The following is an 18,135-nucleotide window of genomic DNA, read 5'->3' on the forward strand; positions in this document are numbered from 1 at the left end:
GGGTAAAAGGGAGCGATGTGACCATAAACCAACCCCCCCCCCCCCCACCCCACCCGGATTTGCCTGTGGCACAGAGGCTTAAGATCCATACACACTGGGCAACTATGCCCAGCGTGTATGGACAGCGATGATGTCAATCATCGCTGCGGGGAAAGCCGCTCAGTGCATACACTCTGAGGGGGTATTCAATCTAGGATCACGGCTGTCGATCCCTGCCGACAGCCGTGATCCTGGCCCGTTTGCGGTCAGCCCGACAGCTGAACGACAGGCGGGATTCAATGTCCCGCCTGCAGATCGGCGCAAAGGGGGTGTGGCCGCGAAAACGGCCGTGGATTGTCGATCTGCGGCCGGGATCGCGACAATCCACGGCCGTTATCGGCAGAAGTCGGGCCCGTTCTGCCGTGATCCTGCTTCAATGCTGTCGCTAAAGACAGCATTGAATAGGGAGCCGCCGCTATTTCCCCCATCGGAAATAGCGGCGACAGATTGAATACCCCCCTGGGAGGCTTTCCCCCTGCCCGGGGGCCGACGGAGGGGGGAGGACGGCGTTGCATAGCGCAGTGCTATGCAAAGCGGTCCTGAAAGCCGCTCATCTGCTGGTATAACCAGCAGATGAACGGCTTTCCCGGCGATGATGTGGGAGCGCAGCTCTCACCACTCATCGCCGGGGCATACACACTGGGCAGCTTTGAGCTGAAAGCCGCTCAAACTGGGTGTTTTGAGCGACTTTCAGCTCAAAGTCGCCCAGTGTATATGGGTCTTTATATAGTGCTCCCTTGTTCATTGGGCAGAACCGCTTTTTGGCGCTCCAAATACTCTTTTATTATGTTTTCCTAAGGGGGGTGGCCACACCTCCCACGATTAAGCTAGGCACTGGAAATTACAGGGAGCCGGGCCAGCTCTCTATAGAACTGTAATGTTATCACCCAATAAGTCTGCATGCACAGTTCTTACCAAATTATTTATGAACACTGTTGTAATAAATCAGAGCAAAGAATTTTATAACAATGCTTTGAAGAAAAAATTGCTATGAGCTAAGTTAATTTCAGAAGATAAACATGAATAAAATTGCTGTTATTTGATTTTTTTCTTAAATCACTCTTAATAATGCACGAGGTTTCCGACAAGCAGCTGCACACATATTGGAAAAACCTCACTTGGTTGTTCTGTTCTCGCACCTCTACGTAACATGCAGACAAACATGCAAGGGTTTCCCCTGTTCAGATAACCAGGGAAGAACTGCCAGCAGTGGCGGTTTTTACCTATGGGCTGCAGGGCTGCAGCCCCCCAGGTAGAATCTGCCACTGTGTGAAGCCAGATGCAGTCTGTGAGACTGCACTGCCTTCACTCTGACTGGTAGTGGCTTCCTATTGGAATTCTGACCTGCCAGTCACCAAGCCAGTCCCATTGGGAGGTGTTACCTCCCTCCGAGATGATACTGCGCATGTGCTGGACCCGGGCGCCTTATACCATTCTATGGGTCTGCACCTGAAGCAGCCCCATAGAGGCTTGGGCCAACTCATGCACAGTACCGAAGAGTCTACTGATCATGCGCCGGTCCTGCAACAGCGATTGGGATTCGGCACAAGCAGGTGGCGGCTGCAACAACGACCTGCGGGGACCGGCAGCACCAAAGGGAGGGGGGGGGGGTTTACTGGCATCGCAGCAGTATTCCAACCATACTACAACACTAGAATCTGCACAGAAATGGCAGTTGCCAAAGGCAGCTTTAATATTTAATATTGGAGGATGATAATACTTCTTTCTGGTAGTCATACACACTTACCCTAAAAACAAATGTTATTGTGTACATTGCTCCCTAACTTTGCTGGGCCATCTTTACCATCTGTTTCTCATCATAGTATGTGACGTATGTTTTTATTATTATTCTTTCAATGTAGAGTGCTGCATAATACTGTATGTCACTGCTTTATAATAAAGGATAATAAAAATAATTCCATATTACTTTGATAGTCTGAAGTGAGGGTGGAGTTCTGGGGGGAATAAATCTACATAAGTAACTTAATGAGTCTGTCAGTATACAAAGTGAAATAGTAGAATTGAAACAATCCAACTCAGCAATCAAATGTAGAACAGTGTATTCCCAGGAAAAGCTTTAGACTAAGTATAAGTACCGTGCTATAAGAGGCTTTTGTCAGATAAAACGCTCCATATGTTAGGTATAGTACTGCAGTCCTGAGGAACACGTGAGATGGCCATAGGGCTTAGAGGATGCAAGTGGGAAAAACCAAAGGTTTTTATAGGGCATGGTATGCAGTCTAGGTCAACAATCACTATGTCGACCACTAATGGTAAACAGTGACTAGGTCGACACCGAAAAAGGGTCGACATACCTTCATGATTGCTTTTTCATACTTTACTATCCAAGTGGGCATAGAAAATAGCAGTGTGCCCAAAGCATGGCGAGCGTAGTGAGCCATGTGAGGGGCCGCGGTGCATATATAGGGTGTCTATGTCGACGTACGATTACATAGACACAAAAGATCATGAAAAACTCATCTCAACCTTTTGAGTGTCGACCTTGTCTATGTCAACCATAAGCTGTGTTGACATTTTGGCAGAATCGACCTAAGGTATGTTGATCCTTTTTCGGTTACTGTCAACCTAGTAGACATTGTCTATCATCTATATCACAGGTCTTCAACCTGCGGCCCTCCAGATGTTGTGGAACTACATATCCCAGCATGCCCTGAGGGTTTTTGGCATGCTCTTATAGGAAAAAATGGGGCAATGCATGTTGGAACATGTAGTTTCACAACATCTGGAGGGCCGCAGGTTGAAGACCCATGATCTATATCGTAACCATCGGGCATACACATTGAACGATATAGTTCAATATCGTCCCTCGGCCCCTGCTGAACATGCAGTCATTGACAATATATGCAGAATCTGACTGCATGTTCAGGTGACAGGGTTGGTAGTTAATCCCCCGTGGGAGCACCCATTAATTAACTATATAGTGGGTTATTCAGCCCTGATCGCACAGCTGCTAATTTGCAGAGCCCTGTGAGCAGGTGATCGCCGCCCAGCCAGAGTGAAATCCCGCCCTGTGCAAGCCTGCAAATTGCTGAGCAAGGCTTGAAAAAAGTAGGCGATTAGCTGCAAATCCATTCGCAACTCACTCAACATCACATTATTTTTCGTGTGTGCAGTCAGCGCGTACTTACAGTACTCCGCAGGTGTGATAGAAATAGGCTGATCGGGGCCTGAGCTGATGTTAAAGGACTTCCCACACCTGGGAATGCCTGCGTTTTCCCTGACATTGGCAGAAAACAGCAGGTTACCACCCCCAAACGCTGCTTTCATATTAATAAACTTGCTTACGGCCAGCGATAAAAAAAAGTACAGTTTGAGTATCCCTTATCCAAAATGCTGGCGACCAGAAGATAACGGATTATTCCATATTTCAGAATATTTGTATATTTCAATGAGGTATCTTGCATTTATGTTGTACAAACACATCAAACACATGAAATACACACAATTATATTTTATTTGTGCATGAAACAAGGTTTCAAAACATGAAACAAAGTGTGTGTACCATCTCAGATACTGAATTTGAATGCCAAGCAATCATTTTCTTGCACATATTTAGTGCCAGTTACATACGTTGCCCCCAGTAGTGGCAGTTACATAGCATGCCCCCAGTAGTGCTGTTACATGGGGATACGGTCATTGTCAAGGGCGTAACTACCATAGGTGCAAGGGGGGCTCTTAAAAACTTTTGCTATGGGACCTACTGATATCTAGTTACCTCTTATATGCGCCGCTGTCAGGCACACAGACCACCGTATGTGTGGCGGCTGCCGGATGACGTCCTTTGACGGCTATGTGTATCAGCAGAGGGGACCGGGTTGCCGCGGGTAGAATTTAGCCGGGTGGCAGATTGTTCTTATCGGTCCAGTGCCGTCAGCATACCCCGCCGGTCCTCAACTGTCAACACTCCTGGATAACTCCTCACAAGACGCGTTTCGCCGCGCTCAGGCGGCTTTGTCAATTTTAGGAATCTAAAGACCTCTGTACAAAGACCACTGAGTGCCAGTCTCTTTCTTCAACTAACTTATCGACTGGATGGGCACCGGGGCAGATGCCACACTGGAGTGAGTGCCGGACCGCATTGCCACATATATATATATATATATATATATATATATATATATATATAGCAAATCCAATGAAAGAAGGCACTCAGGAAACAACAAAGTAGGTAAATACAAGGAACGTGTATTGATTGAGCTTTCGGGGTTTGACCCCCTTCCTCAGAACACGACTACAGCCTCAGTGTTCTGAGGAAGGGGGTCAAACCCCGAAAGCTCAATCAATACACGTTCCTTGTATTTACCTACTTTGTTGTTTCCTGAGTGCCTTCTTTCATTGGATTTGCTGTATGAAGATTTGTTTATGGCACCGGGGCAAGCTGTTTACTTCCAGAGTGCCGGCAGGATTGGATCCATATATATATATATATATATATATATATATATACACACACACACACCACAGAAAAACCACAGCAGAAGGCGACACCCCAGGCAAGGAAGAGAAACTGCATGGGTTTTAAAAGATAGCGGGTGCTAGATTAAACTCTAGAAAGGTATTACTGTAGACAGTCATGGTTTTACGTTAGTTCCTATATACTGAAAGCACAACACTGACAGTACTACACAGCTTTAATGCGTGTACACACTAGATCATTTTGTAAACAATATGAATGATATTGACATATCATAACAGCATTTTCATGTAGTGTATACGCAATATAACATTAACGATGGCCGCTTCCGTGAGTCTTTAACAATGTGCTCTATTCCACTCCAGTCATGTTATGCCTCACCATCAGCAAGTGTGTATGCACTTGGTGATGCCAGTTACCCTCCGGGTCCTGTCACTCCCGATATCACTCTGGGTACACATTGTCTAATGTGTACCCAGCATTAGAGAGGTGTTGCCATCTAGGAGATGCTGTATATGGCAGAGACAACAGGAAAAGCTTAATGGAATTGGCTGGCAACATAAAGAGGAGATGATAAAAGAGAAAGCAGCGGAGGAAAGGAGCACAGAGAGAAAGAGGAACAAGGAGCAGTATTACATTTCGGGCCATCAATGTAATATTTTTTGGCCAAGATATCATTAGCTTAATTTTATTTACCCCAGATCAGCAGCTAATGCTGTTCAAGTTTCTGCCACCGCACACAATATAATTTCCATAGCAATAGCACTTGAACACTATGACAAAATTAAATTGAAAAAAAAAAAAAAGTCTCCTACAGTCAAATGGGCCGATGAGCTTCTGTTTGTGGAGCGTAACTGGAGCGTCATGCAAGTGCAGGATATGCAGATCTACACTTACACGTGTGTTCTCAGACACTTTTGCACATTACTGTTAAGCAACCCTTCACAGAGCGCCAGGTCCCATGAAACAGATTAGGCCAAGCTTTATTTCCATCTTTCTTACCCAAATTTCTTTAGACGCAATGCAAATTGACAAAACTGCTCCTGGAGACTGCTGATAATTTGCTATGCAACACTAGCATATCTGTGTAAAGACGTGTGCACACGGATCAGGTGACTGGGAGAGAGGAACTGGACGGGGACGGGGGGAGCAGGAGCCATACTGCATTGAGCAGTATGGTCCTCATTCCGACATAGGAGAATAGTCAGTGCTGCAGAGTCTATTTCTACTATGATCCCGATGCTGCCGGGCCGCATATCGGGATTGAATGCTGGCGCACGCAGTGCGATTTGCACTAATTTGTTATTGATTTTCACTATATAGTCAAAATCGGTACTGCAAATTGCAGTGTGTGTACATACATAAGACTGTAATTATTTCTGCCCTAAAGATTTAGCGAAGTTTGAAAATTGATGGCTACTAATTACACACCTAACCTTCTATAAATTACATGTATTGGGAGTCATTGAGGAATTATGTGGCCAGTCATTTCTGATTCCCCTTGTACTTGTTCTCTTCATAAATAATTAACTATAATGTCTGACTATGAATTGCCTTGCAGGTAGTTTTATAAAATAGTACCAGGCTGTCAACCTTGCTTGACCTCACCCACTCTCTCTGTGATAATATGTATAAAGATTTGACGGATCCTGTGCATTTTATAGAGGCTGCTGAACTCCTTCTACTGTATGTCAAAGATAATGGTTCTGAGTTGGGAGTAAAGTAAAAAGAGCTGGACACACCATGAGCCTGGTTCATGCACACGCAAACCATGTACAGCTACAATAACTCATGGATTCTCAAGTGCAAAAATATAGAAATGCCAGTTTAATCCTTCTTGTGTACTTCCGCACTATGCACAATGCAAACCAAGCACACTGGTTGATCCAATCCAGAGGCGGAACTACCACTACTGCCCCTGTCACCCTCTTCCTGTTACCTACTGTTTTTACCTGTCAGACTCTACTTCCCCCTGCCTTACTCTGCCTCCCCCATCCTCTCCCTGTCACCATGTTGCACATTGTGAACTTGGGTTGGGGTGGAGTAGAGGGGTCCAAATTATATTTTTGCACCTGGGTCCACCGCCCACAAGTTACGCCACTGATCCGATCTCTCCACCACTAGCACACCATGAGTTGCAACATAGATTCCTTAAACAGTCCCTGACTGGCCCAGTGGATCCCTTGTATGGCCACTGTGGCTGCAGTGCAGCAAATGAAATTGCAGCCGCATGCTAAAACACGTTCAGAACACTGCCTTAACACAGCCATGGCATTTCCTCTTTTTGCAAAAACTTAAGGTCAAACCCAGTCTCCACTATGAACAGCCTGATTGCAAAAGCTGTCTCAAGTATCAGCAATGTTGTATGCAATTGTGTACGCCATCACATCTGTGTTCTCTCTTACTGAGCATGCAAAGTTTGCAGAAGATCTTCTAGAAGGTGCTAAATAAATAAATAAGAAGTAGATACGGATTGGTTAACCATACCAAAATCCCATGAGAAATAGAACTACCATAGCGTCCATTCTCTCAACTGCATCCAACTGTGAATCAGGCCGCATGTTGCAAAGCAGGGGCAAATTCTTTTAGTTTTTTCTAGCATGCATAGTGCAATACTGATTGTTTTTGCATGTAGCCTACAAAATACTAAGCAGCTTTATTTGAACACAGTTTAGATCACACTTGCCTACTCTCCTGGAATGGCCGGAAGGCACTCTCAGTGGTCAAGTCTCATGCATGTTGCTCGGGTGCGAGAAGTGGGCAGGGTGATGACATGATTTACGCTACATTTCTACATCGTATTCCAATGTACAAGGTGAAAATCAAAATATACACACCAAAATAATCCACCAGTCTAATTGTGTCACTTAATCAGACACACCCTGAATTGCTGGATCAATGCCCCACCCTATTCCTCTTTACCTGGAATTGATACTGTGTACTGTCTTTGTGGCATGTAGCACTATTTATTTACAGTTTCTTATACTATTTATAACTGCACACTTGATGAGATACCTGATGGTCAAAATTGCAATCTTAGTAATGACATGAAAGAGATAATGCATGGAACCTTCACATTTTGATATTATTGCATAAGTGGGCATCATGTTTATACTAAAATATACATTTTATACCATGGATCAAGTGGTCAGCTCTAATGAGAACAGCGAGAACACATGCTGATAACATTTAATTTATAAAAAAGGCCTCAAACACACACTCTGAAGCCCAACATTTACCACTAAAGCACATGTACATTACACTTAAAAAGTCAAAAGTTACATGTATCATTCCATGTACCATCTTGACAAGCTCATTCAATGCTGCGCCACTAAGGGCAATCACTGGTTACCGGACGCAGCAAGGTAATTACCCTGGATGAGTACTCAAGGTACTTTTAACAGTAAAAATTGCAGAATGGGAAAAAGGGTGAAAAACAGAGAGCCCGAAAAGATAGGAAGAGAAACACTGGGGGCAATTGGGACAGGGAGGGATAGCAGGAGTATATTCAGGTAGAGTAATGGGAGATAAACAAAGAGACTTGGAAAAGGGGGAACAATTTAAGAGGTAGAAAGAGAAACATACAGTGCAGTGGTGGAACTTGCGAGTGGGGACTCCGGTGCAAAAATATTCTTTGGAGCTCCCTGGTTGCAAGAGAAGGACCACTTCGCTGTCAGCAGCACCCAGTAACTCAGGAGGTGGCCAATGGGAGGAGCCATTAAGAGAAGAAGGCATGGAGCCATTCTCTCCTTTGGCCATCAACCGGTTAGTCAGGTGCTGACTTTTGGAGTAGTCTGATTCATTATAAAGCCACTGGCTGTGGGAGCCTTCATAGCATTGGGCCCATATGTAATGCCCTGGATTTGCCGATGCTAGTTCCACCTATTCAAATGCCCCCCAAAAATACGAATTTTTTTCATTAAATATTCAAGAAAAGGGAACCAAAAGCAAAAGTGATGTTTTGTCATCTTATAAGCTCCACCAATAAATGCTTTTTGGCTCTTGTTTCACCAATTATCCACCTTTCCAACATACTAAAATGTAGGATTCTAGCTATAGGGGGTTATTACAAAAAATAAATATGCTCTTAAAACTAAATTGCATTTATTTTCACATTTTTGCTGTCTCAATTTATTTTTTTGTGATAACCAGATCACTGAGATCACCAGACATTTACTTTTATTTAAACTTCTTTCTAGGTGGTGAGGATGGGGAGTAACAGGTAAAAAAACAACAATGCCCAAGGTGCTCGAATGGAACTATGTGGGTGTTTCTACTGTGCCTGAGCGCCTGATCGCGCCTTATCTCCTGTCTAAATAGGTGTGGTTATATTCAGTTGGAGTACTTTTTGAACCTGCCGAGTCCCAAATGGCACAGGTTTAGCCATCTAAAACAGAAAACCAATCTAAAGTAGTGGTTAGCTGGCCAAAATTTCAGGTTAGGCGTCCAAACCAGGACTTTTCATCAATTTCTGACCGCCACCTCAGAAGGCTGCGAGCGGAAATTGTGTTATCATGCCAAATGGCTGTCATTGCCCATGTAACACTTCTCGGCCAGCAAAATCAATTGAATCGTCCCCTAGGTGAGTTAATAAACAAACCTGAAAAATATAAATGGAATATAAACTAGAACAACTATAGTAAGCATTAACTCTACTCATGATTCTTTCATTCGGTTTAGGTTTTTTCTTAGACTTTCGTATTATTTTTGTTTCTATCTTGAAGGTTTTTTAAACTGAATTGTTGCTTATTTACAAATGGCTCATAATGTGTTTTTCAATTTAAGTTACATTGGGCCATATTCAATACGCCCGGCGAGGGGGTTAAACGACCCTCGCTGTTTAACTCCTGCATGGCCACTCACCATATTCAACGATCCGGGGGAATCCTCCCTGCCAGATTCCCCCAAATGGTGAGGCTCAAGGCTAATGTAAGGAACCCGCTGCATTTAGCTGCGAGCATCCCTGTTTTAGCGGCCGGACACGCCGTTTCCACGCCACTGTAAAAACCAAGCAAAGTGGAAACGGCTTGTGCAGGGGGGTCAGTTGAATACTGACAGTGCGAGCTGTGACAGCAAGCAGTCAGCACTGCTCACTGTCACAGCTCGCAAAAAGCACTGAATACACCCCATTGAGTGAACACAGTACTACGGAGCTAGAGAGACTTAGTTGTTTATTTATATTTCAGATGGGATGATGCTGGGAATCTACTTCTTATTTATTTAGTGCCTTCTAGAAGATAATACAATCTGATTTGTTGCCCCTAGCAACATCACATGTGAAACAGAACTCCTATATTATTAAATAAACCCCTTAAAGTCCCATTCTTTTTAGTTTCTGAGGGGTTTTATTGTAACTTTGCGTGGGAACATTTCACTTGCCAATGTAGCTGGGTGGCAAGTTGTTATGAAGAGTGGAGGAGAGGTAAGAAGATTTAGGGGGTTTTACCTCTCACTGTGGAGGACAAGTTGGGCTTGTCTTGGGCAATCTTACTTTATTTCCGAAGGATGAGCCCCACTCTTCATCACCCGTGGAGATTTAAAAAAGTACCTTAATGTGGCCAATGTAATAGCCATTCTTTTCAGTCATATTGAAATAACAAATTATGGGGGATTCAATTGCGGTTCCCCTGCGGTTGCCACTAGTTGGCACCTGATGGAGCAATTCAATTGTTACATATTCCTGCTTGTAGACTCCTGATGTGGTGAGCAGAAATGTGTGAAAACTCCCATGGTTTCGGCACCCTAATGGCTGTTAAAGCATCCTAAGCAGTTTACATGGGTTACCCAGTTTAACTGGGCGAAATCAAGTAATTTAATTGTGGTTGTGTCTAATAAGAGAATTTTCGGGCCTAATGCTAAAAACTAAATGAAAACAAATGTTTTTTATTGGATATTACATACAATATTACAATCTCAGAAGCACTCACATACAGCAAATGAAAAGTTAAGCTAATACACAGGTGTGAGCAAGCAGGATCAGTCCAACCTGTACAGTTGTGTAGAGCTAGGCTCAGTGGCCAAACACACTGGAATGTTCCATGGAATGCAGTAAAACTTCCTGCATGCCGCAAGCACAAATCCCCTGACCTAGAAACCTATGTAGGGAATAACATTAAGGAAACACTTTACCCCCAGCAATCAAGTTCATACCTTACCGGATTATATAAGGTTTTACAGGTCTGCAAAGTATACCGAGGAATGGTAACAAAACTGCGTGTTCCCTATGTATCCTAACAGTGCAGACACTCAATATGACAGCATTGTTTACATTGTGATATAGTAACTCACGTGACATACCACTAATGTGTAAAAATAATACATGTAATAAAACAATCACATGTAAATGTTTCCATTGCAATAATCAGTCAACAATTAGGCCTATACAGTGTGTCAGGAAGGATTGTTTTGAAACTAAAAAATAATTTGCTCCCAAAAGCACATTCATTTGGAAGAAGAATATTCTGTACTGATCTTAAATTCATTAGAGAATACATATTATACTACACAGCAAAACCCCATGCACAAATCCAGCTCACAATCATCTATCACATAAAATGAGTTTCCACTTGTCCTCTATGTAGCCAGTGCCCAAGGCTTTAACAAAGAAATGTTGTATCACCATATTCAGAAATGACATTGCCGGTATCACTTACCCCGAACCTGCTTCAGGCTGTATCCTGCTTACAGACGTCTTGTCACATAATCTGTGGTCTTCTGTATGCATGTACGGGCTGCTTAAAATGCATTTCATTTAGATGATTGTACGCTCCTTTGGGCAGGAGCTACGGTACTTTACCGTTTATCAACAAAATCCATTTTCCATCCAGACGTTCTGTGATACACCTTCACAAATGATCTTGTAAGCCAATGCTGTACTGTGTGGACCGGCGTGATGGTAATGTTCAATGCATCCTTGTTAGACAGAAGCACACCTAGAAAATCAGAAGGTGAAATGAACACACCGAGGAAGCATTTCTCGTAACTTACTTCCTGTTATTAAACTGGAATACCAAGCTTATAAAGTACACTAATCACTTTAAAAATGTGGATGTGTGATGATTTCTCCACATTATAGGTTAATAGGAATGATATGTATTTACAGTATAACTTCCTTCCTACCCTGTCATTTTTTTCTGCTCTGTGCTTCCATTTCTGGTAGCAGAGTCATATGTGCCCCAAATAGCCCATGTTTCAACCATGTTGGAGAGGTCGTCATTATTCATGGCATTTTTTCACTTTTCAAAACAATTTCCTTTGGTCATACTGGTAGATTGGAGGGCACCACACTCCATGGACTCCTCCCACCTATTCAGTAGGGGTCACATTAAATGTAAATTTTTAGTATATGTAAAATATTTATAACACTACAGATCATTGTTCCAAGTGGATCCATGCTCTTAGGCCCCATACACATTGGAGTATATTTAGAAACATACAGGTATTGCTCAGAAAGGGGCTCAATAATGATTGATGTCTGCTGAACATGCAGGTCAATTTGGCTATATAGCCAAATGACCCACATGTTCAGCGGGTCCGGGTGACATCACTGAACAATATCGATTACTGATATCGTTCAGTGTGTATGCACAATATAGAGACCCGTGACCAATATTGTTAATTATATCAACTGCGGCTGATATTGTTAATTATATTGGCCGCAGCCCCTATCATCTAGTGCAGGGGTGGGCAACAGACGGCCCACAAAACGCTCATGACTGGCCTGCCACTCAAACCTGTAATGCAATGATAAACGGCCCGACTGACTGAGCCGCTTGTCATTGCGGTACAGCAGTGCCAACCTGTGCTGACACGACCGCCGCTGAGGAGAGAGGGGGATTTCCTCCCTCCTCCTATGATGTGAGCTGGGAGGCGAGTGGGGCGAAGCCAAAGAGCCAGCCCTGTGAGACGCTGGGTGGCTGTGCTGCTTTGATTGACAGTCAATTGTTGGCCTACTATTGTGTTGCATGAAGTGTAAAAGGGGTATATGGTGTGCTACAATACATTCAAAGACACACCTCTTTTTGAGTGAACACACCCCTTATTTCTGGAGTGTGGCCCTCAAATATTTTCTGGAAGTGTTAAGTGGCCCCCCAGCTGAAATAATTGACCATCACTGGTCTAGTGCATAGGGGACATTGAAACTCACTCTGCGGTAGTGTTTTTTTTTTTTTTGGGTTTGATATGTTCTGGTTTGTTTTTTTGGAAAGCTACTTGTTACCTAACATTTTTTTGCTGTAAAGTTGCAGCATTTGAATGTGTTTACAACTACATAAACACTAGTCAAAATGTAAATCACATTAGGATCAAGTACACTTGTGTTGGATATGCATTTTGACCAGCATTAAAAAGCAAAAAATGTGATAAGTAATTTCTATGTAGCAAAGAATAATATGTGAACCTGCTGAGTACCTTGATTTACACAAATGCTCTTAAATTGTAATGTAATATATTCTTGTGGAGGAATATGGTAGGCGAAACACAATAAATGCCAATTTTTCCTGGCTGTGAATGTGAAAACACAGGGATCCAGGAACTTATCCCGGAACCTGTGCGTTTTAATGAGAAAATGGGAAATTTGTTTGTGCTGCAATATGAGGGTGAGGTAAATTAATTATTGCATTAAAGACATCTGTGAGAGATGGGCAATATATTTGCAATATATCTGCTAAAAATGCCAACGTTGCTCACATTTGTTATATAAATTCAACTAAAATTGTGTAAAAAAAAAAAAATTCCAATATAAAAGTAAACAGTACAGGTTATTATGATAAATTTAAATATTTGCTTGCCAATTTTTACACCCATTTTGACAAATTCCCTTGGCACAATGGGTTAATATATAGGACAATATTTATCAGATTCCCCCCAAAAATTATATTTTGCTTTAGTTTTTTTCACTAATCTACCAAACAAATTGTCCTAGTGCATCTATTCCATTCTTCAGTAGTATTAGACCTTGAGTTCTTGATATTGTTTAGTGTGTATGCACAATATTGTCCACCTGTCGGACCGCTGATATCATTAACGACACAGCGCATGAGTGCTCGCATTTCCATGCTACTGATTTCTGCCTTACCTCAGGAGGTAAAGCAGGAAACACTATACCAGCACTATATGTACTGGCATATTTAATACATTTCCCCTACAGTGACTGCCTAGCTGTGTTAATGGCTTATTTCACAAGTTTTTCCTGCTAATCACACGCTGGACAAGTAGTCTGAGGAAGAACATAAATCAAACAAAAAAAAAGCTGAGTCTTCATTTTTGTCCCTAAATAAACAGTAACTGCATCAAACCTTGAGCATTGGTACATTTTGGAAACTAAGTTGGTTCTTTGTAAGCTGACAATGGTCAGCTTTACACACAAGGACACAGCTTTACACTATACTGCTTGTCATACTGTGTACGGTGACATCACAGGGAAAACTCAACTCTTAGCTCAGCTGTTAAAGGAAGGTCACTGACAGGCTTATGTCAATGGGTGGCTTGTGAGGGTGCCGGACTTCTCATAATAAATACAATGACAGGGCAAGCACCAGAAAGGGCCTCTCAGAATTCCCATCACACACACATTGTTATCAGTAAATAATAGGCTGATTTTATGGCATTCATTCTACTGTTACAATGAGGAAGGGCAGGTGGGTCTACCAAGTGTGCACACAATACTCATAGAAAAGCAGGCAGAATGCTATCCAGAAAGATAAATAATAGCATACTGGAAGGAAAGCAAACAGCAAGTCACTGTGTAAGGAACAACATAGACATAAGGTATAGTGTATGTGCTGAGGATTTCTATAGAACAAGGCTGTGGACATTACATCACTATGAGGCATCGTACTATGACTAAATGATGCATAGCTCCTCAGATAATCCCAGGCATTGTTACTCATAATAAAAGCTGCAAAGTATAAAAGCTTGTTTAAAACAATGAATGACTGCACAGTGAAATCTAAATTCTACAAAGCAATAAGTAGAACAGCCCTCATCAAATTATTCTATACAAATTAATTGTACAGGTCGGGTATCCCGTATACGGGCATCCCGTATCCGAATTATTCCAAAAACCGTGGTTTTTTGGAATAATTCAATTTTTTTTTTCCCCCCCCTAACCCTCTTTTAATACTTACCAAGTCCTCCGGCGTCCACGGCAGGCATTCAGCATCCACTCCGGCGTCTCCAGCGGTCCCAGGAGTACTTTACGCGAGTGCGCACGCGCGCCGGTGACGTCACCGGCGCGCCTGGGAACTTGCGCAAAGCGCTCCTGGGACCGCTGGAGACGGTGCTGGTGGCCTGCCGTGGACGCCGTAGGACTCCATGGACGCCGAGGGACCATCGGGGACCCACCAGGGGCAGGTAAGTATGGCAAAAAAAAAAATATTCCAAAAACCGGAATTTTCCCTTATCCGGAATGCTCGTGGTCCCGAGCATTTCGGATAAGGGATACTCAACCTGTATTGATAAACTAAAAGAATAAAAACATACAAATGAATACAAAAAATGGAACAGTATAGCGGGAAAGGCAAGTAATACAGTTAAGAAGCAAAAAGTACAGTTAGAATATATACCTGTAGAATCTGAATGATGGACGCTAGAGGGTATCCGGACTATTTGTCTACAACAAGAAGATAGACAGCCATTAGGTCGACACCATTAGTTCGACAACTCAATAGGTCGACATGCTTTTAGGTCAACATACCATTAGGTCGACATACCATTAGGTCGACATGTCATTAGGTCGACATGTCGTTAGGTCGACACTGCCATTAGGTCGACAGTGTCTAGGTCGACAGTCAAAATGTCGACATGGTTTTTTTCACTGTTTTTTTGAGCCAACATGTGCCGATAGGCGGTATTTCATGCCCTACCATCCACTAGGGCGTGGAGTTAGATTATAATAGTGTTCCCGAAGCATTGCGAGCGAAGCGAGCGATGCGAGGGGCTGCGGTTCACTTCAAACTGTGTCCATGTCGACTGTGTCGACATTTGGGTAAAAAAACAGTGAAAAAAACCATGTCAACCTTTTGACTGTCGACCTAGACACTGTCGACCTAATGGCAGTGTCGATCTAATGGCATGTCGACTTAATGACATGTCGACCTAAAAGCATGTCGACCTATTGCGTTGTAGAACTAATGGTGTCGACCTAATGGCTGTCTATCTTCTTGTTGTAGACAAATGGTCCCGCATCCACGCCAGAGGACACTGTGGACGTCGGGGAAACATCGGGGCACCGCCGGGGGGACCAGGTAAGTATGAAAAAAAAATTCCAGGATCCGCAAAAATCCTTTGTCCAAAATGCTCATGGTCCCGAGCATTTCGGACAAGGGATACTCAACCTGTATTATCCTCTAGAACAGGGCTGGGCAACACTGGCCCTCCAGATGTTAGTGAACTACACATCCCAGGATGCTTTGCATTAGTTTTGCTATGTGGCCATGCTGAAACTGATGCAAGGCATGCTGGGATGTGTAGTTCATCAACATCTGGAGGGCCGGTGTTGCCCAGCCCTGCTCTAGAAGGTGCAAGATAGTATCTGTTTGGTTACTATGGGCAACATCTCCACAGCTATAAACCTGCACTTTAATAAATATGCAATATGTGTAGGAGACGGCACTCCGAAGATTGTGCAATGTCTTGATAAAGGGCAATGCGTCCGAAACGTTGACACAGATTTTGTGTTTTGGCATTTATTATTGCTAATCTTTACTTGTTGCACAATCTTCGGAGTGCCGTCTCCTACACATATTGCATGTTTTCCCTTTGGGGAATTGTCGGGCACCTGGAGTATCTGTTTCTTCTCATGCGAGTGCCGGGACCCAATATCTCATCTAATATAAATATAAATATAAATATATATATATATATATATATATATATATATATATATATATAAACGTCCAGGAATCGGCACTCCCAATAAGATGCAGTAATGTTGAGCCGGTGCCTTCACAATGGGTAGGTATGTAGGTAGGAACGGTGCGGCACTCCCAGCATAATAAAGAAACTCTTACACACCAATAGTGGTCAACGTTTCAATTTTTGAAACGTTGACCACTATTGGTGTGTAAGAGTTAAATGTTCCTCAGGTCCGGCACTCAATTAAAGCAATATAGCGTACTTGCCTGGGTGCTCTATCCTTGTGAGATTACCACTTCTTGATAGATACTAAAAAAACAGCGTCACTCAGGGAATCCATGTAAGTTTTAAATCAGGCATGTCCAACGTTGGCCCTCCAGATGTTGTGAAACTACACATCCCAGCATGCTTTGCCACAGTTTTGCTATTAGAGAATGCTAAAACTATTGCAAAGCACGCTGGGATGTGTAGTTTCACAACATCTGGAGGGCCAACGTTGGACATGCCTGTTTTAAATGCTGTGAACTGTAATCTTAGTCGACGGCGTTTTGAATCACTGGCTCGTCATCAGGACATTAGATAACATCATACAAGTACAGTGAATATATACAAATACAAAACATACCAGACCACTCCGTGCACCGCCGCAACTCTGCACACGGTACATCTGCTTCACCTGCAGTGCACATGGTTTTGCCCATTTTGAGATCAGCTCTGAATAAGGGCCTGAGAGTCTGTATACAGAGCAGTACAAAACGTGTATTGGAAAAAAGATGCTACATACAGTAGTAGTACTTTGTGTACAGATTCAGATACTCTGTTACACACAGATATGTACAAGTCTTATATCACATTAATAACAGTGTCCTTGCTTTGCAAATAAGATACATTGGTCTATATCTGGGGTTCGGGGTGCGCGCGTCTGGGGTACGGGGCCCGCCAGGGGTTCGGGGCCCGCGCGCGTCAGGGGTTTCGGGCCCCGCACGCGCGTCGGGGGTTCCGAGCCTGCACTCCACTGAACACACAACACTGCGGCATACAGGTGGGACAGCAGGACAGTTAGGATGGATATGTCTATGTGGTCACAATTCTATGAGGTAGTATTTTAGTTATATATAGGCCAGAATGCTCCTGTCTACATGGTCTGTGGTTGTATGAGGGAATCTAGATGCTTGTATGCTACTCAGAGGAGAAATTAATGTATGACATGTATGCAAACAGCCAGATATAATGACTGAATGTCTTGATTTGTGTAGGTGTAAGTGACAATCCTTACCAATACATAAAAATGCACTACAGCTACACCATACCAACATATCTATACTAACGCTTCATACACCATTTACATTCAACTGAACTTCTCCTGATTGCCCAAAAATAACCAACACAAAAGTAAATGTCGGCTCATGTCATGGTCTGACGAGTGGCTACTAAGTTGTGCTGAATTCTGAAAGCGTCAACTGATCCTTTCCTCAACATAAAGGCCCCCATCTACTAGTGCGATATGGCCTGTTTTCATGCGATTGCAATACTATTCTGCGACGGATCGCATGAATACTGGCACATCGCTGGTGCTTTTCATGCAGATCTCACTGGCACAAATATTTCTCGCAGCCCGTTATCTCTGATAGGATCTCATGAGATACATTGGGTGGTATTCAATGTGAATACTGGCGACGTGCAGCGAATCCTGTTTAGGATTCGCTGCACATTCGCCACTGCTCGCTGCGTTCCGGAGCCTCGCCGGCTCCGGTATTCAACGAGTCAGGGGCTCGCTGCCCTTGACTGGCGAATTTGAGCTCCTG

General features: G+C 43.2%; 1 protein-coding gene across 2 annotated transcripts in view; it reads right to left on the minus strand.

The window, feature by feature from the left end:
• The window catches only part of TNK2 (tyrosine kinase non receptor 2), a 155,996-nt gene that overhangs the window by 126,913 nt on the left and 10,948 nt on the right, over positions 1 to 18,135 (minus strand). The window contains exon 2 of one of the 2 annotated variants that reach the window (XM_083177499.1): positions 11,128 to 11,406. The exons of the other annotated variant lie outside the window; for it this stretch is intronic. The gene's annotated coding sequence lies outside the window, so the exon portion shown is untranslated. The remainder of the gene's footprint in view (positions 1 to 11,127; positions 11,407 to 18,135) is intronic. 2 annotated transcript variants of the gene reach the window in all.

This window comes from Crinia signifera, chromosome 3 (assembly GCF_055691185.1).
Source record: "Crinia signifera chromosome 3, ASM5569118v1, whole genome shotgun sequence".
NCBI lineage: Eukaryota > Metazoa > Chordata > Amphibia > Anura > Myobatrachidae > Crinia > Crinia signifera.